The sequence below is a fragment of the Crotalus tigris genome, unplaced genomic scaffold (genome assembly GCF_016545835.1).
Source record: "Crotalus tigris isolate CLP2741 ecotype Arizona unplaced genomic scaffold, ASM1654583v1 scf7180000018259.218504, whole genome shotgun sequence".
Classification (NCBI taxonomy): Eukaryota; Metazoa; Chordata; class Lepidosauria; order Squamata; family Viperidae; genus Crotalus; species Crotalus tigris.
Genome location: NW_024096908.1, coordinates 165,001 through 178,151, shown reverse-complemented (window position 1 = coordinate 178,151; position 13,151 = coordinate 165,001).

Genomic DNA, 13,151 nt, shown 5'->3' with positions numbered 1-13,151 from the left:
GACTCAACAACTGTTGTGATTCACTTAACCACCGTGGCAAGAAAGGGAAGGGATTTACTATGCTTAAGCTTGATATTAGTAATATTGATATTAGCAATGATACTCTGTAATCATTATATATGTTTATGTGCAAGCAACTTTGTAGGTGCTTTATGTTGGGAAATTAGTTATACAAAAGCAAATGTTTCATGCTTTAGGTATAGGTGATTGCTTACGTGAAAAGAGCACGGTAAGGGGAGAGGAAATGGAGTTACGGATGGAGCCTGGGTTGCTGTGTAGGAGTCATCATCTTGGGATTGTTTTTTGGGGCTATCTTATGCTTGCTACCAAGATCTGATCTTTTTGTTCTGGAAAGGTATAAAAGGTGGAAAACACCTTTCCTGGTTGCTGCCTGCATCTCTCCACCAGCCACGAAGAGAGATGGGGTCACCCAACTCCATTTTGATCAAAATAAACGTTGCTTGCTTGCTGAAACCTCAGCTCAGGAGTTTCTTTGGCTCTTTTAAATTCCTGAGTAACGCTGGGATAATTGTGAGACTAAGTGGAAAACCTTCCAGAAGGGAAGCAAACTGGGGAAAAAAAATTCACTTTGCCAAAATGTCTTGCTTAGCAACAGGGCTTTCGGGCTCCTTTGTGGTCGTAAGTCGAGGACTGCCTGGAAAGGAGGCTGCGTCTTCTCCGCTTGAAGGGCGATTTGAGCCGAGGGAGGCTAATTGTTACAGACAGATGAAGTCCCCACTCCATCCATAATTCATCCCGAAGAAGTGTTGAAGCATGTCGGGTTAATAATGTATCAGACAGCTGGGCCCCAACAAAGCCCATAAGCCTGGGGCAGCAGTGGGGGGGGGCTGAATCCTTGGCTAAAAATACCACTTAGATGCCTCCCCATTGCGTCCCCCTTCGATTCCCATTAGCCACCCCAAACACAGATAGTCCTTGATTTATGGCCACAATGGAGCCCAAATTTTTCTTTTGCTGAGGGGAAACATTTGCTAAGTGGGTTTTGCCCCATTTTACGTCCGTTCTCTCCACCGTTGTGAAAGGAGTCACTGAACACTTGGAATACTGCATCCAGTTTTGGTCACCATGATGTAAATAAGATGTTGAGACTCTAGAAAGAGTGCAGAAAAGAGCAACACAGATGATCAGGGGGCTGGAGACTAAAACATATAAGGAACGGCTGCTGGAATTGGGAATGTCTAGTTTAATGAAGAGAAAGACGAGGGGGGGGACATGATAGCAATGTTTCCAATATCTCAGGGGCTGCCCCAAAGAAGAGGGAGTCAAGCTATTCTCCAAAGCACCTGAAGGCAGGACAACAAGCAACGGATGGAAACTAAATCAAGGAGAGAAGCAACCTGGAACTAAGGAGAAACTTTCTGACAGTTAGAACAACTAACCAGTGGAACCAATTGCCTCCAGAAGTGGTGAATGCTACAACATTGGAAGTTTTTAAGAAGAGACTGGACAGCCATTTGTCTGAAATGGTATAGGGTTTCCTGCCTGAGCAGGGGGTTGGACTAGTCCAGAGCTTTTCAACCTTTTCACCCATTGTACCACTTTTAGGATATGGCAACATCCGAGTACAACCAGTCGCCTGGCAAAGTGTCAAAAACGTGATGACCCCAAAAAAAAAAAAGGAAAAAAAAGTGATAAAGTACAGGTCGTCCTCGACTTACAACAGTTCGCTTAGCGACTGTTTGAAGTTACAATGGCACTGAAAAAAGTGCTCCCCAAGCCACAGCCGAGCAAGGCGCAACGCTCTTCCTCCTGTCGGAGCTTTTCATTGTTGTGAGCATTTCTGTTGAGGATTGGCAGCGGGGATGGGGGGGTATTTGGTTTTTATTCCCCCCCGTCTGCTGGGTGATTGCAGCAGGTTTTGGTCACTTCATATGACCCTGGGACACTGTGACCGTCATAAATATAAATCGGTTGCCAAGCATCTGAATGTAAATCACAAGACCCTGGAGATGCTGCAACATTCCAGCTGATCAGCGCTTCTTCTGGGCTCAGCAGAAGCACCAGGATCAGTGCCGCTTTCCAGCTGGATCCTGGTGCTGATCCTGGTGCTTCCGCTGAGCTCTGACAGCCCTGCAGCTCCAGCCATCTCTCGCACAGGCTTGTGCGATGCTGTCACCGGTTCAGCACATTCCCCTCCCCCGCTACCATTTTTCTAGGGTGGTCGTGTACCACCTGCCAGGTGCCAATGTACCACAGGTGGTACCCGTACCACTGTTTGAAAAGCCCTGGACTAGATGACCTCCAAGGTCCCTTCCAACTTTATAATAATAATAATAATAATAATAATAATAATAATAAAAAGGGTTGTTAAGTGGATCTGGCTTTGCTCGTCCGAAAGTCACAAAAGGGGGATCAGGTAACCCCACCCGGGACACTGTGACCGTCATAAATAGGAGTCAATGGCCGATAGTTTGAATTTGGATCCATGGGGGATGCTACAACGGGCGCAGGTGTGAAAACTGGTCCTAAGTCACTTTTTGGGGGGGGCGTTGTAACTTCGAACCGTCATTAAACGAACTGTCGTAAGTTGAGGACTACTTGTAGATCTCCAAGATGAACCCGGGAGAGTCCGCCAATCTGCAGGTTCACCGAAGGAGCTCCGTCACCTTCTCCGTGCGAGGGGGATTCAGAATAACAGAATACAGGTGGTCCTCGTTGATTTACAACAGTTCATTTAGTGACCATTTGAAGTCATAACGGGACTGAAAAAAGTCACTTAGGACCAGGACTTTCCCACACTTGCGACTGTTGCACCATTCCCCCCTGGTCATGTGATCAAAATTCAGACTGACTCCTATTTATGACGGTCATGTGATTTCCCTTTAGCGACCGTCTGACGACCAAACTCAATGGGGAAGCCGGATTTACTTAACAGCCGTGTTCCTAACTTAACAACTTCCGTGATTCACTTAACAACGGTGGCCAGAAAGGTCGTAAAATGGGGCAAAACTCACTTAACCAATGTCTCACTTAACAACAGAAATTTTGGGCTCAATTGTGGCCGTAAGTCGAGGACTATTGGACCTATACTTTGCTTTGTGTTGACAGCAGTGCTTGATTATTTTACATCTTTTCCCAAAAAGTATTTTTGTCAGATTTTTACCTTTCTCTCTTCCAATTTCTCCCTTTGAGGGAGACTGGGCTGCAGGACAGGAACCAGGCCAGAGGGAACTTCTGTGGCTGAGGCAGGATTAGATTCCGAGTCTCTCCAGTGGCATCCAGCAACTTCGCTACACTGAGTCTTTTTTAGAACAATTTTTAAGGATGCAATGATGCCTTGCATGGAACCAACTCTGGCTGGGGACTTCTGGGAGTTGAAGTCCACCCCATTAAAGCATGGCTGGCTGGGGAATTCTGAGAATTGGAGTCTACCCATCTTAAAGCATGCTGGCTGGGGAATTCTGGGATGTGAAGTCCATGGGAGGTGAAGTCCATTAAAGCAGCCCTATTCTATTCTATTCTATTCTATTCTGTTCTGTTCTGTTCTGTTCTATTCTGTTCTATTCCATATTCCTTATCCATTCCACATTCTATTCTATTCTATTCTATTCTATTCTATTCTATTCTATTCTATTCTATTCTATTCTATTCTATTCTATTCCAATATCTATTCCATATTCCTTATTCCATTCCACATTCTATTCTATTCTATTCTATTCTATTCTATTCTATTCTATTCTATTCTATTCTATTCTATTCTATTCCATATTTTCTATTCTATTCAATTCCATATTCCTTATTCCATTCCACATTCCATTCCATTCCATATTCCATTCCATTCCATTCCACATTCCATTCCATATTCCATTCCATATTCCATTCCATTCCATTCCATTTTATTCTATTCCATATTCCTTATTCCATTCCACATTCCATTCCATATTCCATTCCATTCCATTCCATTCCATTCCATTCTATTCTATTCTATTCTATTCTATTCTATTCTATTCTATTCTATTCCACATTCCTTATTCCTTTCCACATTCCATTCCATATTCCATTCCATTCTATTCTATTCTATTCCATATTCCTTATTCCATTCCACATTCCATTCCATTCCATTCTATTCTATTCTGTTCTATTCCATATTTCTTATCCATTCCACTTTCCATTCCATTCCATTCCATATTCTATTCTATTCCATTCCATTTTCTATTCTATTCTATTCTATTCTATTCTATTCTATTCTATTCTATTCTATTCTATTCTATTCTATTCTATTCTATTCATTTTTAGCGGCAAAGCCAATTAACGGGTCCTTTTAGTGGAAACTTTCTAAAGAAATTGAGAAAAGAGCCAGACGGTATTTCTCAGGGAAGCCTGTGTCGTTTGTGTTTCCATTTTTTGCCAATGCAAGTAAATTGTTGTGACATAACAAATGGATCCGGTTATTGTTATGAGGTGCCAGGTTCATTAATTGCGCAACTCTGGAAAAAAGGAAAGTGCATTTTTCATTGGATTAGTGGCATATTAAAGTGTGGGAAATTGCTCGGCTGAAGTGTGAGCATGTATCAAAGAGCTTGAGAGAAAAAAAAACCCTCTTCCAACGAAGAATGAATTTGCGCAAATTTAATTACCATTTATTGGCCCGGTTAGCAATGTTTATCCTCCAATATTTGTCTGTTTAAGTGTATTTCAGGACAGAAATGTTGCATATCGATCTTTGAAGTGTCTGTTTGTAAAGGAGCATATGTTTATTTGCAAATTTGGCAGATCCGGAGAACAAAATGGTGAATTTCTTCTCTTCCTGTGTACAAGAGGGGAAAGTAGCATAAGGATGCTCTCCGTGTGTTACATCTTTTACAGGTAGGCCTCGACTTACGATTGCAACTCGGCCCAAAATTTCTGTCGTTAAGTGAGACATTTAAGTGTGTTTTGCCCCGATTTTGCCACACTTGTTAAGCAAAGCGCGGCTGTTAAGTTAGGAACACATTTGTTAAATGAATCTAGCTTTTTCCCCATTGACTTTGCTGGTCAGAAGGTAATAATAATAATAATAATAATAATAATAATAATAATAATAATAATAAAGTTGGAAGGGAACCTGAAGGCCATCTAGTCCAACCCCCTGCTCAGGCAGGAAACCCTACACTACACCATTTCAGACAAATAGCTGTCCAGTCTCTTCTTAAAAACTTCCACTGTTGGAGCATTCACTGCTTCTGGAGGCAGGTGGTTCCACTGGTTAATTGTTCTAACGGTCAGGAAATTCCTCCTTAGTTCTAGGTTGCTTCTCTCTTTGGTTACTTTCCATCCGTTGCTTCTTGTCCTGCCTTTAAGTGCTCTGGAGAACAGCTTGACTGCCTCTTCTTTGGGGCAGCCCCTGTGATATTGGAACACTGCTATCATGCCCCCCCCGTCCTTCTCTTCATTAAACTAGACGTACCCAATTCCAGCAACCGTTCCTTATATGCTTTAGCCTCCAGTCCCCTGATCTTCTTTGTTGCTCTTCTCTGCACTCTTTCTAAAGTCTCAACATCCTTTTTACATCGTGCTGACAAAAATTGGATGCAGTATTCCAAGTGTGGCCTTACCAAGGCATTGTAAAGTGGTATTAACTCTTCACGTGATCTTGATTCTATCCCTCTGTTAATGCAGCCCATCACTGAGTTGGCCTTTTTGGCAGCTGCAGCACACTGCTGGCTCATATTTAAGCGATTGCCACTAGGACTCCAAGGTCCCTCTCACAATTACTACTATTGAGCAAGGTACCCCCTATACTGTACCTGTACATTTGGTTTTTCTTGCCTAAATGTAAAACCTGACTTTTTTCACCATTGAATTTCATTTTGTTAGATAGTGCCCAGTGTTCAAGTCTGTCCAGATCCTTCTGTATCTTAAGCCTGTCTTCTGGAGTGTCGGCTATTCACAAAAGAGGATCACATGACCTCAGGACACTGCGACTGTCATAAATGTGAGTCAGTTGCCAAGGGTTTGAATTTTGATCACGTGACCAGGGGAGACACTGCAACGGTCACAAGTATGAAAAACAGTCATAACTCAAAGGTGCTGTTGCAACTTTGAATGGTCACTAAACAAACTGTTTTAAGTCAAGGACTACCTGTATTTTGATCCTCAGGCATAATTACCCCCATATTACAGATGGGAGAACTGAGGCTGTCAGAAAAGACATTCATTTTCCCATCATTGTAACTGCGACAAGTTGTCCTTGACTTACAATGGTTCATTTAGTGACCATTCGAAGTTACAGCGGCACTGAAAAAAGCGATTTATGACTGTTTTTCACACTTATGACCGTTGCAGCGTCTCCGTGGTCACGTGATCAAAATTCAGACCCTTGGCAACGGACTCAAATTTATGACGGCTGGGGTCATCTTGCGACCTTGCAAGCAAAGTCCGTAGGGATGCCAGATTCACTTAACAACCGTGTTCAGTGTTAGCTAACTTAACAACCACAGCGCTTCACTTAACAAATGTGGCAAGAATGGTCGTAAAGTGGAACGAAACTCACTTCACAACTGTCTCGCTTAGCAACAGAAATGTGGGGCTCGGGTGTGGTCGTAAGCCGAGGACGACCTGGGCTGCTCTCCTCCCCAGCTCAGCTTTGTGAACCCAGAGCGTCTGGAAAAAAACCCCAAAAGGAATTGTGTAATTTTGCACTACGATGCTCTTCCTGTGACCCGTGTTGGCCACATCACGAGTGGAATTGTTGTTCATCTGGCCACAATGTTGTTCCTGTCTCTTCACCTTGAAGCAACAAAGGACACAGTTGGCAGGTTGGCCCGTTTCTATGGAGACCGCGGTCCTCCAGGAGACACGGCTGGGATGGACTCGGGACAAAAAAAAGGAAGCGAGCAGCAGGACAGAATTGTGCATCGCGCACAGCCTGGCACCAGCAATGCCGGTCAAAGGCCAGGAAAATGGTTTGTCCCAGGAGGGCAGAACTGGCTCAGCTGAACGGATTCCGTATTCCTGGCCCTCAAAGCCGCTCTAAGAGAAGAGATGCCCCTAGCAATGCATGATGGGAATATCCCAAATCGCAGCCTGCAGGGAGCCAGGCAAGGCTCTTGCGAAATGCAGTGCTTGCAGGCTGCCTTTGATTACTGGTTTGGTTTGAAAGTGTATGGGCTTTCCATCCTCTTTTTCTTTCAGAATACAAGATGGCGCTTTGGGTTATGCCCTCCAGCCACAGAAAGAAAGAAAGAAAGAAAGAAAGAAAGAAAGAAAGAAAGAAAGAAAGAAAGGAAGGAAGGAAGGAAGGAAGGAAGGAAGGAAGGAAGGAAAAGAAAGGAAAGAGAGAGAAAAGAAAGGAAAGGAAAGAGAGAGAGAAAGAGAGAAAGAAAGAAGGGAAGAAGGTAGGAAGGAAAGAAGGAAGGAAAGAAAGAGAAGGTAGGTAGGAAGGAAGGAAAGAAAGAAAGAAGGAAGGAAGAAAGAAGGAGAGAGATAAAAAGAAAGAAAGGAAAGAAAGGAAAGAAAAAGAAGGAAGGAAAGAAGAAAGAGAAAAGGAAGGAAGGAAAAAAGAAAGAAGGAATTCTATTCTGTTCTGTAATTCTTTTTCTATTCTATTCTGTAATTCTATTCTATTCTATTCTGTAATTCTTTTTCTATTCTATTCTATTCTATTCTATTCTATTCTATTCTATTCTATTCTATTCTATTCTATTCTGTAATTCTTCTTCTATTCTATTCTAGTCTATTCTGTTCTATTCTGTTCTGTTCCGTTCCGTTCTGTTCCATTCCATTCTACGCCATGCCATGTATCACCACAATTACTACGATGGTTGGTTGCAGTGTCAGCTGGATGTTTAGACTGTATTTGGCATATTTGTCCACCTCTTGAGTCCTTCTGGGGGGCTGGGGATAAGCAGTTGTCAATGTTTAATAATATTAAAACATTGTTCTAGGATGTCAGCTGTTCCTAGTCAAGCTGCCTTTTGCAACTGACCGATGGGGATTTTGTCAATGCCGACGATGCTCAAGTGGTGCCCCAGATGTTTTCCGATTGCACCCAAGGCACCTATCACTCTTGGGACTGCTTTCTTTCACCAGAGTCGTTCTACTTCTCTTTGCAGGTCTTCGGATCTTGCGATTTTTCTCCCATTCTTTTTCTTCTCTTTTTGCTATCTCCAGAGTAGCCACTATCCATTATTATTATTATTTGCTTTCTTCTCAAACGGTTGTTAGGTCTGGTGTGTTACGTGGCAGGTGCCTGTCTGTTTGAATTCTGAAGACCCAGGAATGTATTTTGTCCATTTTTGTGGTCCTGCCAGTTCTGGCTTGCGGGCCAACGCAAGCAAATTTTGCTTACTCTGGCTAGTAGCAGCTCAGAACTGGCTAGCTGAAGGCTCTTTGGCTCTATTCTGGTGACTCATCTGCTTTTTCTGGTGTGCAGCTCTTTCTGGCTTGCAAAGCAGACAGGACCCACCTGTCTCCTCACCGGGAAAGAAAAATGAAAAACTTGGTGATGGTCTGAGCTTGACTGTCTTGCTTGCACACATTTCATTAACCTAACTAGGTAACATCATCTGTCTGAGCGGGTGTGAGATTCTTCTCCCCGTTTATGTACAGGTAGTCAACTTACGACCAGAACTGAGCCCAAACTTTCTGTTGCTAAGTGAGACATGGGACTGGAGGCTAAAACATATGAGGAACGGTTGCTGGAATTGGGTATGTCTAGTTCAGTGGTTCTCTCTAATGCCGCGACCCCCAACCGGTCATAGGTTGAGGACTATTCAACTGGTCGTAAGTCAAGGACTACTCAACTGGTGCAGCACCGTTGGCAGAATGGGACGTTTGGCGGGCTCAGCAGGGCAGAGACAACCTGGACAATTCCCATTGGCTTTTGAAAGCCAATAGAATTAGACTCTATTCAAGAGAGTCTATTCTATTGGCTTTCAAAAGCCAATAGAATAAAAGGGAGTAGCACAGCTAAGGAAAAGGGGAAAAAAATGGCGGACTGCGTTGTTTGGCGACCCCCATGAAATGCCCGACCCACAGGTTGAGAACCACTGGTCTAGTTTAATGAAGAGAAGGATCAGTGGGGACAGGATAGCTGTCTTCCAGCATCTAAGGCAGTGGTGGCGAACTTATGGCACGTGCGCACGTGCGCCATGCCCCGGAGTTGGCAACTGTCCCTCTTCAACCAGCCACCTGCTAACTCACTGAGGTCCCACATGGCCTGATGCATCCCAGCACCTATGCGCTCGCTGGCCTCTGTGTGTGGGGGCCGATGGTGTCAGGCAGCAGCTGCCCCGGCCCCTGCCTCACCTTGCCCTGTGACAATGGCACCCCGCCCTGCCTCGCCTTGCCTCGCCTCACCCTGCAGGATGAGCCTCCTGCCCCACGCCCCACCTGCCAGAGACCCCCTGGATCTCCCCCAACCCTGCCCGGCCCCCACAGGCGTCCCTCCCCACGAGCAACAGCGAGGTGATGAAGCCCACCTTGGCCACACCCACCCAGTCTGCCATGACCACCACAGCCACGCCCACCCAGTGGGCCATGCCTCCCCCCAAGGGCACCACAATGCTGGCACTTTGCGATCAATAAGTGAGTTTTGGGTTGCAGTTTGGGCACTCGGTCTCTAAAAGATTCGCCATCACTGGTGTAGGGTTTCCTGCCTGAGCATAGGGTTGGACTAGATGACCTCCAAGGTCCCTTCCGAGTCTGTTATTCGGTTATTCTTTTTTTTCCTTCCTCCCTCCCTCCCTCCCTCCCTTCTCCAACACTGGAAGTTTTTAAGAAGAGACTGGACAGCCATTTGTCTGAAATGGTATAGGGTTTCCTGCCTGAGCAGGGGGTTGGACTAGATGACCTCCAAGGTCCCTTCCAACTTAAAAAAAAAACATTGGTTAGGTGAGTTTTTGTCCCATTTTACGACCTTTCTGGCCACCGTGGTTAAGTTGGATCACTGCCGTTGTTAAGCTGGTCACCAGGTTGTTAAGTGAATCTGGCCTCTCCCCCCCCCCCCAAAAAAAACTTTGCTGGTCAGAAGGTCCCCAAAGGGGATCGATCACGTGACCTTGGGACACTGCAACCATCATAAATACGAGTCAGTTGCCAAGCCTCTGAATTTTGATGACGTGACCACGGGGAGGCTGCAACGGTCGTTAAGTGTGAAAAATGGTTCTTCAGCCACTTTTTTCCAGTGCTGTTGTAACTTTGAGCGGTCACTAAATGAACTGTTGTAAGCCGAGCAGTACCTGTATCGGTGGGGGTGTGGACTTCTCCTTGATAGTTCCTGAATTAAGGTATTGCTTTCTGCTTGATGGTTTGTCTGGTGTGAATCCCTGTTTATCTGGATATTGGTGTTCTGGTCTATTTCCTTCTTAGCTTATTTACTCTAACTGAGGGGAAATAGGCGGCAAACCCCACACTCACTAGTGCTGATGATGTTAGCTACTTGGGTCAAGAAACGTCTGCAAGGAAACCACCCAGCTCAGAGAGCACCAGGGACCCCACAGTCTTTGTTCTCCTCCTCCTCCTCCTCCTCCTCCTCCTCCTCCTCCTCCTCCTCCTCCTCCTCCTCTCCACTAACCCCACTGACTCCCTTCTAGCATCTGATGATGTTAGCTACCTGGGTCAAGAAACGTCTGCAAGAAAATCACCCAACTCAGAGAGCACCAAGCACCCCACAGCTATTCTTCTTCTTCTTCTTCTTCTTCTTCTTCTTCTTCTTCTTCTTCTTCTTCTTCTTCTTCTTCTTCTTCTTCTTCTTCTTCTTCTTCTTCTTCTTCTTCTTCTTCTTCTTCTTCTTCTTCTTCTTCTTCTTCTTCTTCTTTCTTCTTCTTCTTCTTCTTCTTCTTCTTCTTCTTCTTCTTCTTCTTCTCCTCCTCCTCCTCCTCCTCCTCTCCACTAACCCCACTGACTCCCTTCTAGCACTGATGATGTTAGCTACCTGGGTCAAGAAACGTCTGCAAGAAAACCACCCAGCTCAGAGAGCACCAAGCATCACACAGCCATTGTTCTCCTCCTCCTCTTCCTCCTCTCCACTAACCCCACTGACTCCCTTCTTGCACTGATGATGTTAGCTATCTTGGTCATGAAAGGTCTACAAGGAAACCACCCACTTCAGAGAGCACCGAGGTCTCCCCAATTCAAATATTCTCTTCCATCAAAAGGAAAATGAAAGACGCCCACACCGAGAAGAGAGCCAGGAGAACCGCAGAGTTTAATGGAAAGGAACGGTGATCGGTGAAAGAAACAGAAGGCAGGAGAAATATTGCCCCAGAATACCGGCTGTACAGAGGGGATGGCCCATTCACAAGAAAATACAAGACACAGAGACTGAGAAGTGGAAGAAAAAGGGCACCAGGTCCAAAGTATCTTCCTTCCTTCATCCCAACCTCTCCTTTTCTTTCTTCTTTTTCTTTCTTTCCTCCCTCCCTTCTTTCTTTCTTTCTTTCTTTCTTTTTCTTTCTTTCTCCTTCCTTTTTTCCTTCCTTCCTCCATCCCTCCCTCTCCTTTTCTTTCTTCTTTTTCTTTCTTTCCTTCCTCCCTCCTTTCTTTTTCTTTCTCCTTCCTTCTTTCCTTCCTTCCTTCCCCCATCCCTTTCCTTTTCCTTCTTTTCCTCTTTCCTCACTCCCTCCCTTTTTTCTTTTTCTTCTTCCTTCTAGCCTCCCTTTTCTTTCCTTTTCCTTCCTTTCTTTCCTCCCTCCCTCCCTCTTCTTTCTCTTTCTTTCCTTTCCTTCCTTCTTCCATCCCTCCCTCCCTCTCCTTTTTCTCTTTTCTTTCCTTCCACCCTCCCTTTCTTTTTTCTTTCCTTCTCCTTTCTTCCTTCTTCCCTTCCTTCCTTCTAGCCTCCCTCCCTCCATCCCTTTCTTTTCTTTTCCTTTCTTTCCTCCCACACTATTCTCTTTCTTTCTTTTCTTTCCTTCCTTCCTTCTTTCTTTCTTTCTTTTTTTTCTTTTTCTCTTTCTTTCTTTCTCCTCCCTCCCTCCCTCCCTTCTTCATGGAAGAAGACCGAGAGATGACATGGGACCACCATCATATTTAAGCAAGGAAAAAGATTCTCTATGGAGAATCTCATTCTTTCTTGTTTCATTTCTGGAGAATAAGAGAAACGTGGATTGTTCCTCATTTCTCCTCGAGGTTCAGTTTCTCTTCCCGTAAAGCCTGGACCAATGGATCTCATGAAAAAGGGATGAAGGAAATGAGTAAATGGGCAACCGATTTCAGCCCCCGTGTAGATATTGCAAATATACAGTAGCTAAACGTTTTGTCCTATTTCCCCCCCCCCCCCCCGCATCATAGGTCCTCAGACTTACGTCTCCGGTCAAGAAGAGGTGGACTCCCAGCTTCTCACCCTTCCTTGCAGAGCCAGACCCCCCTCAGCATGTACTAAATGAGGGAAAGTGGGAAAAGACAGCACACGTCGTCCTCGACTTACGACCACAACAGAGCCCAAAGTTTCTGTCTCTAAGCGGGACATTCTGAGTTTTGCCCCATTTGACGACCTTTCTTGCCACCATTGTGAAGTGAATCACTGTGGCTGTTCAGCTGGTAACACGGTTGTAAAGTGTAAGGTTGTAAAGTGAATCTGCCTTCCCCCTGACTTTGCTTGTCAGAAGGTCGCCCAAGGGGATCCCATCAGCCCCGGGGAGGCTGCCCCCGTCATAAATATGAGTCAGTTGCCAAGTGTCCAAACTTTGATCATGTGATTGCGGAGATGTTGCAAGGGTCATAAGGGTGAAAAAACAGCCCTAGGTCATTTTTTTCACTGCCGCTGTAACGTTGAACAATCACTACATGAAAGGTCGTAAATCGAGGACTATCTGTTCAGGGGAATCTGTTTTTTTTAGCTCGTTGGAGAATTCAGACAAGCAATTTGATGGGAAGGGGAATTTTTGACTGCGTACCAGTTTTAGTTCGATGTTCAACCACAGGGGTCTTCAAACTTGGCCCTTTTATGACTTGTGGACTTCAACTCCCAGAATTCCTCAGCCAGTGTGCCTGGCTGAGGAATTCTGGGAGTTGAAGTCCAGAAGTCATGAAGGGGCCATAGTTCCCCCATGCTGGCTGAGGAATGCTGGGAGTTGAAGTCCGCAAGTCACGAAGGGGCCATAGTTCCCCCATGCTGGCTGAGGAATTCTGGGAGTTGAAGTCCACAAGTCACGAAGGGGCCATAGTTCCCCCATGCTGGCTGAGGAATTCTGGGAGTTGAAGTCCACAAG